A 19,358-nucleotide genomic window follows, 5' to 3' on the forward strand; every position below is an offset into this window, starting at 1 on the left:
GCTTTTCCACTCTCCTCTTTCACCCTCAACAAGAGGCTCTTTAGATCCTCTTTGCATTCTGCCATTAGGGTGGTATCGTCTGCGTATCTGAGGTTGTTGATAATTCTCCCGGCAGTCTTAATTCTGACCTGTGGTTCACCCACAATCCTATATGGGTCTACTCAGAAATAAATTGTGTCTACAATGGGAATGTATAGGGTTGTACTTTTAAACCTTCCTATAACATACCATAACCAGCAAATAATCAGCCCCAGAACCCGTTTTTAGGGCCAAACAGCGTTCAATCTGGGCCATGTAAAGTGGGTGCACCTGAGCATGTGAAGAGTACTTTCCCCTCTACTGCGAATAAGCAGAGCGAAGAGGGACGTTGGAGATCAAGCCTCCCGGAGAAAGACCGATCCGCCTTTAAAAAAAACACAGCCTTACAAGACCTGCGCTCGTGCCCACCATCCTAAACCCTTTCCCAAGACCGCTCTGACTCGCGTCCGCCTGCAACACCCAGCCTCCCCTCCTCGCTTCGGCCCTCGCCTCACTCCCCTCCTTCGGGGAGGGGTGTGTCGTGCCCGGCCCCTCCCATTGGCCGGCGCCCTGGCGGAGCGGGAGAGCCGGGCTCCCATTGGCCGCGGCGCGTTCGGCGAGCGAGCCCGCGGCGCCCCGGCCTCCCTCTTTAGTCCCGGGCAGGGGACCGGCGCGACGCGGCCAGCCGGGTGAGCGTGGCGGAGGTCGGGCGAGCCGGAGGTCCCCTGGGTGCGGTGAGTCACGGCGGCGCCTGTGCCCCCCCCATTTTATGGCCATCTATCGATGAATGGGAATGCCTTCTATTCCCTTAATAGTGCCCCCCCCTCCATTCTGAATAGAGTGCTGCGGGGCATTTTGACTCCCCCCCCCCCCAATAATTTTCTGGGAATCCTTGATGTCTCTGCTGCATCCATCATTATATCCTGATTCCCCATTTTATGCGGGGGGGGGGTCCACCTTTCATGAATACATTTTCTATTCTTCCACGCACACCCCAAATCTCTTTATGATCCCCCCCTCTCATTTTAGAGAGACTCCGTGCTCTATTGTATGGTTGTTTCTGGAAAAGTATTGCCCCAATATTTCTCTTTACCCCAGCTCTATTGGGGGGGGGGGGATTTCCTAATAGTCCTCCCTTTTCCTGCTATTTCTATTGCCCCAGTATCCCCCCAACCACCACCAAGGTCACTCACTTCCAATTGCATTCTGGACACCCCAATCTCTCTTCCAATTTGCCCGCCTTCCTAATTGCTTTGCAGAGACACCATATGGGCCCCCAGTGTTTCCCATTCCCCCCTCCCCAATTTTGTTGTCGGGAGCTGGACCCCCAAAACCATTTTTGTGTACCCAACTTCCCAATAGCTGTTTTCTGCCATTTCCCCAACCCATCCCCCTTGGGTTATCCCCATTTACTACTGTGTCCCCCATCCTATTTTTAAGAAACTGGATATGTGCCTTCCTCCCCCCCCGCCATGGCATTGGGGGGATGTCTTCCCATTCTGAACGTGACCACTTTCACTTCCTGGCCTACACAGCTTCTCCCTTCTCCATCATCCTTTACTGACCGTCTTTGTGCCTCACCATCCCTCTCAGCAGGGTCTGCTGGTCCTTCTTCAGGAATAGGAGGCTCGCCCAGGGCAGCCAGCTAGGGATTCCACCCTGGCCTTCACCCAAGAATAACATTGTTTCACATCTTTTGTCAGTTTTCTTGCACCTACCCCAGAGTTTCAAAGTTCAGATGTATTGAACTTGAGATCCCAGAAATTTAAAGTTCAGATGCATTGCAAAACAAGCAAACATCGTGACGGGGTTATGCTGAAGTTTGGGCTGTCACCTTTAATCAGCCGAATGGGTGGATTAATGAGCTAAAGCTCGAGTTGATTAACCAGCAAAGGCCAGTTTTGATCTGTGAAGGCGAATTTTAACCAGTGGAGCTGAGCATGAAGGCCCTTCTTATCACTGAGGCAGGTTTGGTTCTGGTTTGTTAACTATCATATGGGATGAAAAAGAAACGTAAAGGTGGCATTTTCCTTCCAAAAATGGTTAGCAGTTTGCTTATTAAACTGTGAGTTTTTTCACAGTTCTGTAAAACCTATACAAATTTAAACTTAACTGGTTAATTAGTTCAAAAGCAGATGAATTGTTAACTAAAAAGCCTGAGCTGAGATTATTGTTTTTAATGGACTGCAGACTTCAAGAGGCTGGTCACCCACACACCCAGCTCCACAGATCTCTACAGCAAGTGAAATATGACACAGACTACACACACATCTAATTGGGATTGCTAACCAATTTTGACTTGGGAGGTTACATCATGGAGCTATACATATTCTACGCTTAAAAAACAACTTAAATTCTCCACCAAGAACACTGATGTCTGGGACACGGGTAGCTGAATTTTGTAAAACTGTCTTGATAATGCAAGTTAAAGTACATATTACTCTGCTTTTGGAAGTCATGGAACTTACCTGAAAATCTAGCTCAGCTTCTGAGATTTCACTAGGCATGGCCTGCCTCAGTCATCTTGAAGGCTGGAGACTCTCTAGGAGTTTTTTGTAATGAAAAACTGAGATTTCTAGGGATGATGAATTCTGTACCCAGGACTGATTTCTGCAGGGGTAGAACATTCCCAGCCCTGCATGGACATGTCATGCTATTTCCAGAAAATGCACAATTTCTCTGTGTTGACATACAAAAATATGTAATCTGTTTGATGGGAAGATGCTGATGAGGAGAAGGCTGGGGAAAGTTTACCACTTATAGAATCATAGTATAGTAGGGTTGGAAGGGGCCTGCAAGGCCATCGAGTCCAGCCCCCTGCTCAGTGCAGGAATCCAAGTCAGAGCATCCCTGACAGGTGGCCATCCAGCCTCACCTTGAATGCCTCCAGTGTAGGAGAGCCCAGCACCTCCCTAGGGAATTGGTTCCATTGTCGTATTGCTCTAACAGTCAGGAAGTTTTCCTGCATTCCATGTTTCGGTCTTGATTCCTCTCTTACATGGCAGGTGATTCATTTGTGAACTCCCCCTCCTGTTCTCATTCTCCCCCAGTCCCATCTTTGCAGCCAGAGGGCTTGCAGTGCTTCCCTGTCCAGTCAGCGGAGCTTCTCCTGGCAATGTGTTGCTCCTATCTTCCGTGCCGTGTCCTTTTCCTCGCCTCTCTCTTTCTCCCCCATGCCATTTGTGTGTCTTCCTTCCCATAAACAACTCTGTATGTGTGTCCCCTTATGTAAGATGATTTCCTTCCGCTGGGCAAATGGTTCCCTGTTTATCTTTGAACCTCTCCACCTTGGGGCCTTTCTTTCCCTCCTGGGGATCCCCTGACACTCCCCACTTTCGTGTAGGGTTTTATTCACCTTGGAGGGCCTCGTTCTGCTTTAGGATTTATCAATAGTGAACAGTTCTGAGGCTGCTCTTGATGTGATGTTGTTGTGCCTCGAAAGCAGCATTCCAGGGACTGAAGCAGGGAAGAGAATGAAGGGGCATTGTTATAGCTCTCTGACGTTGGATTTATGCAGAAAGGGTTTCCTGCAACTGAGTCTTGTTGGATCAGGACCAGACATGTACCGCCTTGCTTTGTCTCCCTGCTTTTGTTGGGGTTGGGGGGAGGAATCTGGCATAGGCTGGTACAAAGAACTTGGATTGCACATAGTGTGTTATAAAACCATATCTCAATGGTCATATTATAACCATGGGCTATAAAACCATACAATTGCCCTTTGGTCTTTATGCTTAGTCATGATAAGGCCAAAAAAGAGGTATTATTTGATTGCCATTGGAGCAGATGGAACTGCCTTATACTAAGTGAGGTCATTGGTCCAAATAGCCCAGTATTCTCTCTGCAGATTGGCAGCTACAATCCAGGGTGTCAGTCCAAGGGCTTTCGCCCCATCACCCATTGCCTGAGTTCTTTGTTACTGGAGATGCCAGAGATTTAGGGTGGGCAGGTATCCTACTATGCCGAGGGAAGTCCTCTGTTTGAAGGGCTGTTCAGTCCAAGTCTGGTTTAGAGATAAAGAGAGCGGGAATAGGGCCTTGAACTTGCATCTAAGCAAGGCACACAGACTGCCTGGTTAGCCTTCTCCACAATGATGAGGTGTCCTGTGTTTCTATTTAAAAGATCTCATTTCATTTATTATATTCCTATACTGCCCCATAGCCGAAGCTCTCTGGGTGATACACAAAAAAAATTAAAAACCCATTATAATACATTATATAAAATATAAAACCATTCACGTAATGACATAGAACAAATAGCATACACAACAACATATATATTAAAGCAATTTAAAGCAATCAGCCAGAGAAAATCGAGGAGACACCTTATATCCTGCTAAATGCCTGAGAGAAGAGGGTAGTTTTAACCTGGTGCCAAAAAGATGACAGTGTTGGCACCAGGCGGGCTTTGTCAGGGAGATTATTCCATAAATGGGGGGCCACCACCGAGAAGGCCCTCTCCCTTGTTGCCACCCTCCAAGCCTCCCTCAGAGGAGGCTCCTGCAGGAGGGCCTTAGATGCAGAGCTTAGTGTAATGATAGCAATTATTTCTAAATGTGCGTTTATGCATAGAAATTAGCAAATGCAGATTTTATGCAAATCTGTGCCCTTGTTGGGGAGATGCATTTTCCTCCCCCCGCCCTTTGGCAGAGTGTAAGTGGCCACCCTACAGGGATTGGAGGTGAGCCTTTCTGTGTGCAATACTACTGAGACGTGGCCCCTCCCGTATATATATATAAGTCTTGCAGGGATGACTTGACTTTAGGGTGTCCATGTGTGCCGCTTCGCAGAGGACAGCCCACTGTTTGTCAACATCCTCTATTTGAAGGGCTATCCAGTCCAAGCCCAGTTTAAAGATGATGAACCATGAGAAGCAGGAGCCCAGGGTCCTCGAAGTTGTCCGCTGGAAGTTAGCACTTGGACACCAAGTCACCCTTTTCCCCACTAGCATGAGGTGACTTGTATTTCTATTTAAATTAATATGCCAAATTTTATTCAAGGTTTTTTTTGGGGGGGGGATGCATTTCCTCTCTTTTTTCACAATGGCTGCCCTACTCCAAGGGGTACCAGGCACTCTGCCAAAATATTTCCCTTCATTCCCCCAGCTTTCAGTCACAACATATTAAGATTCTGTGTATAGCAAGGATTTAATCCTTGCTCTCTGGATGGCTTTGCCACCCCTTTACTCCCCCAAACTAGCTTTTCTGGAGTCACCCCTGAACGATTGGTGGATAGGCAATAACTTGATACTTTAACAAAAAACACAGTTTAGATATAAATATATTAGACAGGGGGTTGGCAGAAGGTCAACTGAGGATCATCAGTCCAATTCTGGTCAGGTTCCAATGAACTGCTTAGCACCTGCTGGTTGCTCAGCTTCTTGCAAAGGATGTTGGACAAGGCTGACCTTGGTCTGATACCACAGAACAGTTTTTACATCCCTAAGCAAGAGTGTAGGCTCAGGATCACTTAACATCCTTAGGAAGGATGTAGATAAATACAAACGGATTCAGAGGGCAACAAAGATGGTCAGGCGTATACAAAGCAAGTCCTGTGAGGAAAGGTTGATGGAGCTGGATACATTTACCCTGGAGAAAGAAAGTGGATGGGAGACATGATAACTCTTCAACTACCTGGATGGCTGTCACACAGAAGATGGCAAAGACTTGTTCTTGCTACCCCAGAGGGCACAACTGGATATAATGGGTGGATGATGGTTAAACAGTAGTTTTAATGGTAAATTCCAACAGAACATAAGAAGAGCCCTGCTGGATCAGGCCAAGGGTCCATCTAGTCCAGCATTCTGTTCACATAGTGGCCAACCAGCTGCCCACAGGAAATCCACAAGCAGGACATCAGTGCAACAGCACCCTCCTGCCCATGTTCCCCAGCAACTGGTGTACATAGGCATACTGCCTCTGATGCTGGAGGTAGCACATCAGGACTAGTAGCCATTGATAGCTTTCTCTTCTAGGAATTCGTCTGACCCCCTTTTAAAGCCGTCTGGATTGGTGGCCATCACTACATCTTGTGGTAGCGAGTTCCATAGTTTAATTAAATGCTGGGAAGAAGAAACAAACAGTGTTCGGTCCCTCATTTTTGAAAATATAAAATCCAGCTGTTTACTCAAAGCCACTCCATCCTTAGGTGAAATTCACCAATTCCTTGGTAGGTGAAAACTCAAGAGAGAAACTGGGCAGACTGTCTATGGACGAAGCTGGAGATAATTTCATATGATAAAAGCAGTCAGACAATGTAACTCAGAGGTAGGCAACCTGGTGCCCTCCAGATGTTTTGGACTATAGTTCCCATCAGCCCCAACCAGCATGACCAGTGGTCAGGGGCTATGGGAGCTGTAATCCCAAATATCCAGAGGTTCTCTGCCTCTTAGGGCTGGGTTATCTGCCTATCCCTAAGAGAGTGGTGGTCTCTCCCTCACTGGAGGCCTTCACACAAAAGTCTGCTCAGCCATCCGATAGGAATTCTCTAGGTCTGAATTCCCTGTGTTGAGCAGGGGGCCGTCAAGGCTCTTGCCAACCCTATGATTCACTGAACAGAGCTTAACTCTGCCTTAGCAATAAAGAACACATCAGTCGGAAAAAGGAGATCGCACACAAGACGACAATCGGCTCCATCCCCGGATTAGAACACTTGTATTTGCAATGAGCGCCGCCCGGGTTTTCGAGGGCCCTTGGGCAAGATGCCCTCAGCGGATGCTCTCCCTCAGTGAGTCTGCCTTCTCACCACCATTACCACCAACTGGAATTGCTCCTCCTCCTCTGTCTCATCATTGCTACCCCCAGCTTGCTTGACAGGGAGAGAGCCAGCGAGCAAGGAGGCCGTGGCGTCTGCTGTTCCTCCTTACCACCACCACCACCGTTATCTGGGCCAGAGTGAGAAGCAGGTGAACTAGCAGGGGGCAATGGGGAAGAGGAGGAGCGACTCCAGGGGGCTCTTGTCAGTGGGCCCCTGCTGGGGTGCGGGCTCTTGGCGGGTGCCCAACCATGCCTACCCTTGATGCTGGTTCTAGCCCTCAGGCATATGCCTCCCAGTGCATACACTCCCAAAAGCTCAAATCCTGGCAGTGAGCTATCCAGCTGTGTCTGTGAAGGAAGAGCCTGTTTCGACAGGCTTGTAGCCCTTCTCTGCCACTGCATGAATACATACGTTTAGATTTCGCTCTCCCAGCATTGATGTGTGTTGACCCATCAGTGTTTCCTTATTTCCGCCTATCCCAACCTGGCATCCTCCAGATGTGATGGCTAGGAAATTATGGGAGTTATAGCCCAGCACGTCTGGAGGGTGTCAGGTTGAGAAATGGAAAGGCTTGCATTAGTTGCACCTCTGAATGTTCTAAAGGAGGGTGGGCAACTTTGGGCCGTCCCGAGGCCGATTACTTCCTCCAGACCTGCCACATAAGAACATAAGACGAGTCCTGCTGGATCAGACCAAGGCTCCATCTAGTCCAGCATTCTGTTCACACAGTGGCCAACCAGCTGCCGACCAGGAACCCACAAGCAGGGCATGAGCACAACTGCACCCTCCCGCCCATGTTCCCCAGCAACTGGTGTGCACAGGCTCACTGCCTCTGGTTCTGGAGGTAGCACACAGCCCTCAAGACTAGTAGCCATGGATAGCCTTTTCCTCCAAGAATTTGTCTAGCCCCCTTTCAAAGCCATCCAAAGGGGCGGCCATCACTACACCCTGTGGTAGTGAGTTCCACAGGCTGCAACCCTGTTGCTTCAGCAGCAAAAGGGCAGGTGGAAGTCTGTTCTATGCCTCTGTAGCCACTATGGAAGCTTAGAATGAATTTGGCTCAAAAACAAATTTAGCTTCTTTTCACTGTAGCAGTTTGCTGCCAAATTTCAGCAGCAACCCACGACTTTCTCCCTTTTTTCCTTGAAAAAATGAAAATGTAAAGGGGCAACGGGGATGCAGTTTAGGCTGCATATTGCCTACCCCTGTTCTAAAGTGATATATGCATGTGAAGCATTCTTCTTCTTCAAACAAAACGGTTGGATGAAAGTCTCCCTGTGGTGATGTTTCTTCATTGCACCAGCTTGGGGAAAAATCAGGTCTCTCTGGCGGTGCTCATGCGCTAAACTTATGCAACGCTCTCTAACAAAAGTTCTCCGAGCCATTCTTTCCAAAACAAAATGAAACATTAAAAAATAAAAAAGGGTTTCCCATTGTTCCTGTAAAGGCGAGGTAAACTTAGAAGCAGGGTGCAGCTAAGAACTTTTCAGCCATCCGGCTGAATGGCTGAAATGTCATATTTGTTGGGTGTATTTAGCTGGGAGGTTCCAAGCAACATGCAAATAGGTTTTCAAGCCATTCTGTTGCAGCTGTTAGCCAGGAATGGAGCCTGCTGTTTGCTTGATGGAGGGGAGGTGGCTAATGCGGGGGTGGGGGATGATGTGGTGGGTTTGTCAGGCTCCTCCATTCCTGCGGGTCAGGTTAAGGAGCGTTTGCTATTGTTGGCTATTACCGTGATCTCTGAAATAGGAGAGACCGCCAATTGGCTTTCTTTGAAAGAAACGCACTTCGGTGTTTATGTACTTATTTGGATATATACGTTGGCTGACACGCCAGGCTGCAGAGTGGGTAACTGTCAGGGTTGGATTGGAGCCCAGAGAGCCCCAAAGCAGTTCAGATTCTGAGGAAGAGATAGAAACCGCGAGAGAGGAACCCGCGCGCTGTTCAGAAGGCAGCAGGGGCGACCTCCCGACAGGTTGATCTCCGTTTGGAGGGGAAGGCGGGAAACCTCTGTACGTATGGGCTAGGAGGAGAGAGTCCACCCCTTTCCCATGGAGCATCGGAGCGCCGCTGTTGCCATTGCGCCAAGCAGGCTGAGTGCCTCCTCTCAGCGCCTGCCATCTCCCACTTGACGCTGCGCCGGCGCCTAGAGTCCAGGAACTGCTGTTGCACCTCCCTCTCCCTGCCAGGGTCACTATCACTCTCAGGAATGTGTACCGGGAGGGGCTCTCCCCCTGGCTGCTCCTCTGAACAGCGCGCGGGTTCCTCTCCCGCTGTTTCTGTCTCTTCCTCAGAATCAGAACTGCTTTGGGGCTCTCTGGGCTCCGATCCAACCCTGACAGCAACAGCCTTGACGAAGCAGAATCAAAGAGATTGCCTGCAGTCATATGCTGGAGAAATGTCTGCCACTAGGACAAGTGGGAGGTGGGGGAAGGACAGCATGTATATTGCAAGAACTCCTGGAGGGTGTGCAGTGTGTCTCTTTGCTCTGCTCAGAGACACATTGCACCCCCCTGCAGAGCCTCTTTCAGTGGTGGCGGGGCAACCCAGTGTCAGGGACTTGGGACATAGGAAGTTGGCTTCTACTAAGTCACACCGTTGGCCCATCTAGCCCAGTCCTGTCTACACCGGGGTGGGCAACTTGTGGTCCTCCAGAAGTTTTGGCCTACACCTCCCATAGGTCCTAGCCAGCATAGCCAGTGGTGAGGGATGCTGGGACTTGTGGTTCTCCAGATGCTTTGGCCTACAAGTTGCTCACCCCTGGTCTACATCGACTGACACAGTTCTCTAGGATTCCAGGCAGGGCCTCTCCCAGCCTTATGTGGAGAGACCAGGGATAGAATCTGGGAGCTTCTACACGCAAAGCATATCCTCTACCACTGAACTACTGCCAGTGCATCATGCATGTAATAATCTGCAGAAGTGGAGAAAAACAACATTTGCCTTCAGAATACAGCATACTAGGAACCTCGTTTTTTTTTTTTTTTTAAGTTACTAGTCCTTACAGTGGCAAAGGTGGGCCTGAAAGTGTGAACAGTACACGCAAACCTGAGTATATCCCGTTCTAACATAGCTAACTTGTTTCAAAGGTAATGTGCTTCCATGGGCCTGGACCGTAGCAAAATGTACATATATATATCCTGACTTTCTATGACTAAGCTCAAGGCAGCTAACCAAACCAGTGCTGCTTAAAGGAATCACATGAAATCAATGCAACATAGGGAAAGGAGAGCTGGCCGTTTCCTCCGTTCCTGCCAATTGACGGTGTGAAACCACTGCAGTGAGAACAGCGGAAGGCGTCAGGGCATGGTGCCTCCCGCCGCCTCTGCGTCATGAGCAGAAGTAATTCCTTTTGTCTTTCCTGCCAATCACTTTCAGTGCGTGACCTCAAGTTCTTGTATTATGAGAAATTGAGAAAAATGCCCTTCTCTCCACATGGTTCAGTTCTCTGTTTCTTGGTCCAATGCCTCGTTTTATTGCCTTTTGTGGGAGGAAACTAAACTATGCCTGACTCTTAAGTCTGGTCAAAAGGCACCGGTGCAGCCTGGTCCATCAAGATTTTTTTAAAAAATTATTACTGTTCTGATCAATAGCTGAACTTTGCAGCCACATCTTGCAAGCGCATCAGGAAACTTCAACCTCTGATCAACTCATTAACTCTGTGCCATGGGCAGGGGCAAGGAAAGCCAGGTTTCTGAATTCAATCTCTTAGCCAGGTCTATTAAGTTTGCAGCGTTGGATAAAAATTTGCTGCAGAGGAACCTCGCGGCAGAGTATATCTCGTTCATAACAGAGGTTAAGGAACATGCTGTTCGGTGGACGGCGCCTCTGTTGTGATGCCTCTTCCACCGAAACACCGTCACTTGAACCAAATGAGATCCATCATCATGAATCTTGCGTGGCCAGGGCTTGAATTCTAACGTTGGGGTTTCCACACTGTGGTCCCTCTGGAGCAATCCTTAGCTTGGTGTTTCCCAAACATCTAATCAATGAAGTTCTATTTTTCTGAATTAAAATTGAACTAAAATAATTTAACAAATTAAAATTGAATTTAAAAAAATAGCATTGTGTGGTGATGTGGATTTTCTGGAAATATTTGGATTGGATCCCTGCCCCGCCCCCCAATACCATTCCCTAAATTGGCCTTTCCCCACCTGGCGCCTTCCAGATGTCTTGGATTACAACTCCCAGAATTCTTGATCTTATGCCATGCTGGCTGGGACTGATGGGAGTTACAGTCCAACCCGTCTAGAGGTTTCCTCCAACCCATCTGGGGGTTTCCTCCAAGCCATCTAGGGGTTGGGGAAAACTGCCGTAAATGAATTGGGATTTGATTTAACATTTTTAGCTTTCATTAACCAAAAAAAGTAGGCCATGTTAACTTTGTGTGTTGTATAAACCTCTCAAATGTTGTTTCAATAGCCAGAAGTATTTGATTAGGGAAAGAATTCAAAAAAGCTTGTTGTGGGTTTAAATTCAAGCAAACTCTTGAGCATTTAAGTGGGAATTATTTTTATTGGGATACCTGTAAATATTTCAAGACACACGTGGGCAGCCTGCAGGAGAAAACAGTGAGCTAAAGAGGTGGGGGATAGAAAGAGTGAGGCTAGAAAGGGAGAGAAGGAACATGTTAGGGCAGTCTTCTAAGGTATTTTATTATTATTATTTCATTTTGAAGGGGCAGGGAGCGGAGAGCATTGGCAACCCTTGCCATATCCCATGCTCTTTCATAGCAGTCTGGTCAGGCCAGTCATCAGTGTAGGGGAAGCTATTATTGAGCTCCCCTGCCCCTCTCATCATCGTCAACGGGAGAAGAATTCCTTGTGGCAAGTCTGGGGCTGGTGCAGAGTTGTGCCGTTGATGGCTGCAAATTGAAGGGGTACAGCATTTGGTATAAGTATGCGCCTCTCCTGGGCTGCCCATATCCCACCCACAGCTCTCTCCCATTTCGGTCATTTATTCGTTCTTTCATTTATTACATTTCTGTACCTCCCAATAGCCAAAGCTCTCCAGGAGGTTTACAAATATTTTAAAAACCTATATAATAATATAAAACCATTCACCTACAAACAGATAAAATGATTTTGCACAAACAATAATCAAAATCCCAGGACCCATTAAAAACCCGTATCATATACTGTCAAATGCCTAGAATGAGATGAAAGCCAGAAGGATGACAGTGTCGTCACCAGGTGGACCTCAGCAGGGAGAGTATCCCACAATGTATCCCTCTGTTATGTTAAGCACTAATTTTATGAAACGATGCATTTCTACGTATATAACATTTTTCATGAAAAAAATAGCAGTGGGCCATTTTTCATTGCCAATGGCCAGATCAGCTGATCCAGAGAAGGGTGCAGTTGGTACCCTAAAAATCTCTTTAATTGATGCACACCCACAATCCCATGCATGTATTCCCTGTTAGTTAATCCAGAAGACCTGTCCCGAAGTGTTAATATTCTGGGAGGTGGGGGAAAAGAAATTACCAATAGGCACACGATTCACACTCTTGAGCTTTGGATCTCATTGACTGAATCAGTTCGCCAAAGTCACCATACAGCACCAATTACAGCTAGTTGAGTGTTCCCAAGAGCCTCGTGTGGCGCAGAGTGGTAGGTAGCAGTATTGAAACCGAAACTCTCCCCACGACCCGAGTTCGATCCCAGCAGAAGTTGGGTCTCAGGTAGGCGGCTCAGGTCGACTCAGCCTTCCATCCTTCCAAGGTCGGTAAAATGAGTACCCAGCTTGCTGGGTGAAAGGTAGTCACGACTGGGGAAGGCAGTGGCAAACCACCCCGCTGTAGTTTGCCATGAAAACGCCAGCGCAAGCGGCGTCCCTCTAGGGGTGAGTAATGACCCGGTGCTTGCACAGGAGGAACCTTTCCTTTTCCTGAGTGTTCCCATCCGCGACTTGGAATCTGTATTCATCACTGTAAACTACAGGACAGAATACCTCGGTGGGGTGTGTGATGGAGGAGTCATCATGTCTGGCCAGTGTAGAATAACTCCCCTCTGGAAGTATTCTTGACTCTCATAGCTTGCAGAGATCAATACGAACTCCAAGCACATCTCTCCATATTTATGATTAATTACAATATGCCAGCTTTCCTCAACCTGCCCCCCCCAGGTGTGTTGAACTGCGACTTTCATCATTCGTAGCCAACTTTGGCCATGGTCCAGGCTGGCTGGAAGTGATTGGAGTTACTGTCGAACACATCTGGAGGGCACCAGGTTGAGGAAGGCTGCTATATGTGGTCCTTAAACTTATTTGGTCCATTCCAGAAACGGCATCAGTGGGTCCACTATTTGGGGGAAACCTTTTAGATAGGCTGTTAGGTACATACGTGCTGATCCCAGGGCTGGAACCAAAGGTAGACATGGTTGGGCATCCGCTGAGGGCCTACACCCCAGCAGGGGCCCACTGACAAGAGCTCCTGGACTTGCTCCCCCTCTTCACCGTTGCAACCTGCTTGTTCCCCGGCCTCTTGCTCTGGCCCAGACAATGGTGGTGGTGGGGAGCAGGACATGCCACAGCCTCCTTGCTCTCCGGCTGTCTGCCTGCCAAACAAGCAAGTGGGAGCAAAGATGAGAGAGAGAGGACGAGAAACAAGAGCTGGTGACAATGGCGGTGAGAAGGTAGAGTCACCGAGGGTAGGGGCCTGTTGCAAGTGTCTTGCCCAAGGGCCCTCAGTAACCTGGAAAGGTTCCTCTCCTTATCTTAACCCCCTGTTAAAGTGGACTCTAGCCCACGCAAGCTTATGCTGCAATAAATCTTGCCAGTCTTAAAAGTGCTACAGGTGCTTCATTAAAAGTGCTTCATTGTTCTTGCTGCAGCAAACTAACATGCCCAGCCATTAGAAACTGATGAAACTGATGAAACTGATTTCATATGCCAGGCACCCGAAGCATGTTATGATCTGATTTTGCCTACTCATAATGGTGACGCTTCAATCTCACAAGCTCAGCTTTTTGGGCTTTCCGTCATCCTTGCGGAGCTGCCAGATCAAAGCAGAACTCTTTCCAAGACCTCAGCTATTTTTCAAATGATCCTGGCGACAACTGAACAGCCAGGGTCAAAGGTCTCGCAGGCCAAGCTCGCAGGAGATGCTTAGCTCACAATTTACAAACTTGGCTAGAATAATAAAGGCTTGAATTTCCTCTTCAGCCTTCTTCAGAGTGTTGGCAATTTTGAATCAGCTGGGGAGCCTGCAATCTGGAAGCCTATAGAATTTGAAGCTCCATCTAGGCATATTATTTATGTATTTTATCTATCTATCGATGTATCTATCTATTTATTTATTTATTTCGCTTTCATACCGCCCAATAGCCAAAGCTCTCTGGGCGGTCCACAGAATTAAAACCACAAAAATACAACAGACAATACAATATAAAATATAATAGATCAAAACTGCAGAATAAAAATACAACCAGAGCAAAACCTAGCAGCAGGGCAGATACTTAAAACGCAATAGCAGATTTAAGACGGCAGAGCTAAAAAAAATCCTGGAATGCTAAAAATACCTGGGAAAATGAAAAAGTCTTCACCTGGTGCCGGAAGGAGTACAACGTAGGCGCCAGGCGGACCTCTCTAGGGAGTTCGTTCCACAACTGGGGTGCCAGAGCAGAAAATGTCTTTTTCTTGGTAGCCACCTGCCTCACTTCCTTTTTTCAGGGGCTCCTGTGGAAGGACTCCTGAAGATGATCTGAGTGAGTGTAAACAGGACAAAGCTAGCACATGGCTTTGGTTGGTTAATTGATTACATTTGCATATGAGAAAAACAATTATCATGCTAAAGGGAAAAGGCATGCTTTGACTTTAGGTGATGCACACATTTGTCACAGCAGGCATCATTTCAGAAGATGCATCCCGCCTTCTCTCCATAGCTCTGTGGTAGAGCGCATGCTTTGCAAGTCTGAGGTTCAGCCTCTGACATCTCTAGGTAGGGCTCAGGAGGACTCCTGTCTGAAACCCTTGGAAGCCACTGCCAATCAGTGTAGGCAGTACTGAGCTACATGGACTGACAGCTTGCCCTGGAGTACAGCAGCCTGTTACGTTCCTAGGAGAAAATGCCTCTTCTAAGATGACACCTGCAGGTTTTATCAGTGGAGGCTGGTGGCTCCGATGTCGGTGAGGTGGTGAATCCGCTCCAGGTTTCAGTCAGAACCAGTGAGAACTCTTGACAGTTGCCCAACCATGGCTACCCTTGATGCCAGCCCTGATCCCAGCACACCCTGTTCTCACCACAGTCCGTCTCCCGACAGTCTGCCAAACAGCTGTCTGATTCTGCAGGAAAATAGGGTGCAAGAGGATGGCTCCCCTCATATGTCATATTTCCCTGCAGAAACAGCAACTCTGCAGGGAAACAGGATGTGCAGGGATGGAGATTTTAACTGCTTAAGCAACCCAATGTTGCAGCCATAGAAAAATATTCCGCCCAAATGCGTTGGGTGTGTGTGTGAATGCTCAGCTTTTATTTAATAGTAGGTGGCATGGAGGGGAATAAGGAGTCTTTTAGGTCAGGAGGTAGGGCTTACCTTACAGTTTGAGGGTGTCTGGCTTCGAAAAGATGAACTGGAGGTGGCAGTGATTGTCTTGTTTGGTTGATTTTTCTCCTTCTTGACGCTAATGTGCCTTAGTTCAGTTACTCGCAGGCATCACTGACGTGGCTTTATTTGACATTTTCGTTCCTGTCTCAAGTAGCTGCTGTTTATTTGTGGGGGGCAGGGAGAGCTGAGAGCTACAACAGCATGAGAACGGACTTAGTCCTAGGCATTAATGTTGGTCGTTCATAACAAGAGTGCCTGATTCATGCTTTCTTACATAGCTAAGCCCCACACCCAAAAAGGCCTGGTCTAGCTAGGGCTGGTCATTTAAGTTCCAGAAGATTAATAACGATGTCTGACTCGCTTGAGTCCCATGAATGGGCCTACTTCTCTGATTCTGTCTGGCCAGTCCGTAGGTGGTCAGGGACATAACCAAAGGGCTTTCAAGAGCCCCAAATAGGCAGGAGTCTTTCTCTAGCCTTTCTGTTGCAAGAAAAAAAGATGGAAGAAGCTGTAGGAAAACACAGGACGGTCACAACTAGAAGATGGCAGCATCTCTAGACCCCTGTAAAATTCTGTGGAAGAGGCAGGGTGATTGCAGTATAAAAGCCTCGTCTGTTAGCACCCCATCCGAGCCGTCTCGAATATATAATCTCATCTGTTAGCACCCCATCCAAGCTGTCTCAGATGGAGATGCTCAACCGGAAGAAGAGATCATTGCTTTGTAAATATATGATATATATATCCTTGTCTGTTAGCACCCCATCTGAGCCATCTCGAATATATAATCTCGTCTCTTAGCACCCCATCCGAGCCGTCTCAGATGGAGATGCTGAACTGGAAGAAGAGATCAATGCTTTGTAAATATATGGAAGTATATGAAGAGCTAACCATGTAAAACTTGCACATCCTTGATTCCGGTTAGACTTGCTCTATTTCCTTGCCTGATGAATACTTGTAGACCCAAGTCTTTTAAGCCATCTTGCCAGATGGCCTTTTCTGAGAAGTGGGTGGTCTTAGAACAATTGGCTTGATCAGGAAAATTTGTTTCCCTAAATTAACTTACAGGCCTGGAATGAGTCCAGCGCTCCACAGGAGTGTCTGTGACCAAAGAATGGAGTTTTGAATTTGGATAGTTTGAAATTTGATTTATTTCTTTGTAAAAATCCATCCCCCCACCTCTCCCCCAATGAGCTCACAGTGTCAAGGTTCTCTTTCTCCAGCCCCATTATATCTTCCACTGAACTTCATGGCCAACATCTCCCAAAACCTACTCTCAGTCTCTAACCACTGTACCACACCAGCATGTACAAACTACACATGGTGTGGAAGATCCTTTATCCATCTCCCAAGGTGTTTGTTTTGTCTTGTTTTATGGCAGGGGTCAGACCCAGGGGCTAAATTCAGCCCTCTGGGTTTCCCGCAGAAGGCTGCGCCCTTTTCCCTGAGCACCAATCATTTGGTGTTTTCCTGGCTTTTGTGCAGTTTTCCCCCTATTCTAAAAGGTTGAAATGTCTCTCCTACACCTTAGTAACCAGCAGTAACTGCTTTAAGTTACAGGATGCTGCTATTTTGGGCCCCGTTTGTCTTCAGTGTCATGCACCACTGGAATGTGGCCCCCAAGAGCGTCTTCAAAATCCAATTTAAAGGAGGTTCCCCACCCCTGTTTTATGGAAATGCAACTGGGGCAGAGTGGGAGCCTGAATTTGTTTGTGGCACCAATGTTGGAAGAAGGGGTTCTTTGCTTCTTACCCATGGGCCATTTTTGTTCTCATACTTTTTTGCATCTTTATTCCCCTGCGGGTGGGAAAGCAGCATGGTGGGATGCCATTTCAATCACATAAATGGTCTACCAAGAAAGGTTTAAGCTATCCTCGCCTGCCCCAAGGCTGTGTCTCAATAAAATCCCAAAGGAGACCGAATGCAGTTCCCCCACACCATGTGTAGACAGAAAGCTTGGATTGTGTGGAAAAGCCAGAGGCTGAGCTGGTAATCAATCTTGTGATGGCAGCAAATCTCACTGGGTTCATTTTGGGGAATGGGTTTGGCCCCTCCCTTGCCTGATAGTTTTGGGTTTTTTTAAGGGTCTGGGATGTTGCAGCAAAGATTAAATTAATATAAGGCTAGAGAAGAACAAATGTTTGAAGGAAGGTTTATTGAAAGATGGCATGTCTTTGCCACCTTTTTGGAATGATAAATTTAGCGCTAGTCCATCTATATTCCTTGTTCCTTTGATTTGAATCTCCGTTAGATACAGGTATTCGATGGTAATCTGTGTGATTTCTTACATGATGGGAATATTAAAAGAAGAAAGAAAGCTTAGCGTAGTGTATATGGGTTTATCCCATTTTATCCTCATAACAGGTGAGGCTGAGTGACTTACCCAAGGTCACCTGGTGGGCTTCATGCCTGAGAGGGAATTTGAACTCGGGTCCCCAAAGTCCAAGCCTTTCTGTACCACACCACAATCCTTTCTAACATTACTAAAAATTTCTGAAGGAGAGCAAGTGCAATTATACAAACCCCAAATTTCCCTGTGTTCCCATTCTCTCCATACAGAAAACCATCCTCCCCCCTCCGAAAAGCTGTACCCAGCAAGCCCGATCATTTCTGTGGTGCGCTGGTTACTGGGCTGACTAAGTCTCAGTATCTGGTGTCTAATAATTATACATTTCTTTGCTGGTTTTTCTCTCATTGGTTACTAAAGCAACCATGTAATAGCTCAGCTGAAGCGCTGTCGAGTGATTTATGGCACAAAAGCACCCCCCCATCCCTTCCCCCTCATTGGTTCGTCCCTTGCACTTGTATTCCTGCCCCATCGTGACTGCCATGGCAACCCGTCAGGGGCATGCGAGGCTGCTGCATTTTCTCCCGGTGAGTAAGAAAAGAGCTGCAGTTGCTCAGATTTTGTTACTGCGCATTTGCATCGTGCGTCTCTGTGTGTGTGTGCATGCGTGAGTGAGCGGAGCATGCATGTGTGCAAACATCGTTTCTTAAATACCCTAATTTTTGTACCACCAACTTATCTTTCTTATGGGGTAGGCTGTGCCGGAAAACGGGAACATGGCTGAATTGTACACAAAAGGTTTGCACGCACAGAATTTCTGGGCAACAGATACAGCCGTGATCTGGGGTTCCCTCCTCTGAGGTTTGTTGGTCAGAAGGAAAAGCGGATGTCGTTCAACGCTTGATGACTGCAGCATCAAGCAGTGACTTGCACATCTGTTAGCCGTGCTTATTGCTTTTCGCTGGAACTGTTTGCAAATGCACAGCACAAACAATAATCACACAGCGTAACATATAAAATGCAGCTGACCTGCATGATCATACTGGCCACAACAAAATGATGTCAAGATCTGTCTTTTAAGTTCAACTAAAGTTATTCCCTGCACAGTTAACGGCCATCTCTGCCAAATATCTTCTCCTGACTTCTCTTAGCGTTGACGGTAAAGAGGGCTGCACGGCAGGTCATATATTTATCCATTATCAATTAACAAAAAAAAACATCCAACAGACTTTAATAAGAAAAATTCTTAGTTAAAGGTAGAAGAAGGGTACCAGCGCCTTGGTGTCTTGTTTATACACTCTAAGAAAGAGAGAGGGAACTCCCAAGGTATATTACACCAGGAGTATTATAAATTATAATGGGCAAGATCCTCACGTTCAGGGCAGCCCGCAGCACAAAAATGTGTTTGTCTCTCATCCCAGTAAGCATCATCCAATATGTTCAGATGTAATTCTGTGAATATTTTTCCCCAAAGCTGCACATGCATTAAAGCTGTGAAATAACCCCACAAGTCCACTGGCTCGTTTATGGCCAAAATGTAACAGTGCGTAAATAAATGTAAGTTTCAATCCCGTTTTCGGCGGCATCTCCGTCTTCTGATCGCATTTTTCAGTGCATCTACTCAAGCAGCCCTCCCCAATCTGGCGTCTTCCAGCTGTGTTGGACTACAACCAACCAGCCTGGGATGATGAGCCCTGCGAGGAGGGATCAAAGAGCCGGATGAGAGATACCTTTAGTGGCAGGGGATGGCGGAGTGCT

General features: G+C 47.3%; 1 protein-coding gene across 1 annotated transcript in view; it reads left to right on the plus strand.

Annotated features, from left to right (window-relative positions):
- The first annotated feature begins 695 nt into the window (after positions 1 to 695).
- The window catches only part of ABAT (4-aminobutyrate aminotransferase), a 57,342-nt gene continuing 38,679 nt past the window's right edge, over positions 696 to 19,358 (plus strand). The window contains exon 1 of the mRNA XM_084818917.1: positions 696 to 752. The gene's annotated coding sequence lies outside the window, so the exon portion shown is untranslated. The remainder of the gene's footprint in view (positions 753 to 19,358) is intronic.

The sequence above is a fragment of the Heloderma suspectum genome, chromosome 12 (genome assembly GCF_057233095.1).
Source record: "Heloderma suspectum isolate Gila_16-S chromosome 12, 16-S_ref, whole genome shotgun sequence".
NCBI lineage: Eukaryota > Metazoa > Chordata > Lepidosauria > Squamata > Helodermatidae > Heloderma > Heloderma suspectum.